The sequence below is a fragment of the Astatotilapia calliptera genome, chromosome 12 (assembly GCF_900246225.1).
Source record: "Astatotilapia calliptera chromosome 12, fAstCal1.2, whole genome shotgun sequence".
NCBI lineage: Eukaryota > Metazoa > Chordata > Actinopteri > Cichliformes > Cichlidae > Astatotilapia > Astatotilapia calliptera.
The window spans coordinates 27,858,615-27,860,390 of record NC_039313.1 but is presented as its reverse complement, the minus strand read 5'-3'; the positions used below and the strand labels follow the sequence as shown (position 1 = coordinate 27,860,390).

At 35.6% G+C, this 1,776-nt stretch overlaps 1 pseudogene; it reads right to left on the bottom strand.

Moving 5' to 3' along the window:
- LOC113033348 (coiled-coil domain-containing protein 84-like) overlaps positions 1–1,116 on the bottom strand; it is a 4,077-nt pseudogene extending 2,961 nt beyond the window's left edge.
- Between the last annotated feature and the right edge of the window lie 660 nt (positions 1,117–1,776).

The following is a 1,776-nucleotide window of genomic DNA, read 5'->3' as shown; positions in this document are numbered from 1 at the left end:
GATTAAAAAGGCCAAGATGAAAGATAAAAGACTTAAAAACACCTGACAGCAACAGCGGTCAGAGAAAGCAAAGAGATAAAGGATGAGGGGAACCGAGAGAGGCCAACCCAAACCCAAAGACCTTGAGGATGGTATAAATAGAGCCCACCCCAAGTGTCAGGGGCAACCTGGCATGTTCATGGCTACATATTAACGAGCAGTTATGAGGCCAGTTGGTTCAGAGCATATAAAATGGAAAAACAATGTTAAAAAAAATATATTCAAATATAATTTTTTAATTCTAACAACACACTCCTTGAAATGGTTGAATGCAGAAAAATCTTCCAACATAAATATTGCAAAATGAAATAAAACTAGAATAAATAAATTTAATATCTTTAAAATAAGCTAAAAAAAAGAAAAGAAAAGAAAAAAGATATGAAGTAATAAAAAAAAAAAAAACTTATAATAAATAAACCCAAACAACTAATGAGTCATGATTAACTGAAGTTAATATTATTTTACTCAGTTTGCTTCAAATCCATGTTAAATGAACTTAAATAGTAGGAGTATAGTTTTAAGAAACACAGTAGTAAAATGTTAAAGAGGATGACAAAAATAAATTAAAATTGCTGAACAAAAAGCTTAGTTTGTCTGACTCGGCCCTAGATCTGGATCAAAGCAACAGCAGACTGAGTCATGCATGGAAAAACATTAAAAGGAAATCTGCCTATTATTAAATCAGGAAATATTTTCCAATACAACAAAAGGACAGTGAGATAGGATACTCACTGATCCTATTCATTTTGATAAAACACTGGGATCCAGAGTGAAACCTCCTGGAAAAATTACCATTTTCCAACTTTTCAACCTAAGCAATAGTCACATTATCATATATTGTTATTTAGCGTTTGTATTAAGTTACTTTTCTTTGAGACATTTCGGTTATGTGTGTTGAAATATGTACAAGTATGTGTTCATTGGAATGCACAACACTCAACACATAGGCAACCACTGTGTCAGTCTATGAGCATCCTCCAGGGCAAAGAAGATTGTGGTCATGAGGTTGAATGCCAACAGTGTTGGGTCAGATGACTTATAGCCCATCAAGAGCCCAGAAGAGTTTGACTCGATCATTATGGGAGGTGGTGTTAGGGATGTGGTAATTGCTAACAATAAGGCATATGGCTTACACATACACTCTTAGTTTCCACTTGAAAGACTAATCAGAGCTTATGAGACTAGACACCCATCAGTAATGTGGGTGGCAACTACCAAACATCTGCAAAACAGGCAAAAGCACACTTAACACCCTGTGGTTTCTAGCAAACAAAGCTGCACATGGATGGACTACATCCTTGAAAACACACTTAAGCTATAACAGTCATGTTCAAAGGTGGGGTGGGCATTAATGTTGGGACGTGGAGCCACTCCTGGTAAGGTCAAGACAACCCATAGAAGAGAAAAACATGAATTGAAACTAAGGTGAATAAACTATTTTAGAGAAAACAACCAATAATAGTTTCCTGATGCAGCTGAATATGGATATTCATATTTTTTTATTCTTAGAAACTGATAAAATTGTGGGATTTGTGGCTTGATTTTTTGTGTGGTGAGGGGCATGAACTGTGTTTGGCATAACAAGGGGGATGTCAAACCACTGGGCTATACATAAAGAAATGAATGCAGAAAGATGTCATTAAGAGGCAAGTGATCATGCAACCTAAAAGCAGTTCCCAGTAAAATCTATGGAGATGTCAAAGATCAGACTCAAACCTAGCAATTTAATCCTGCAAT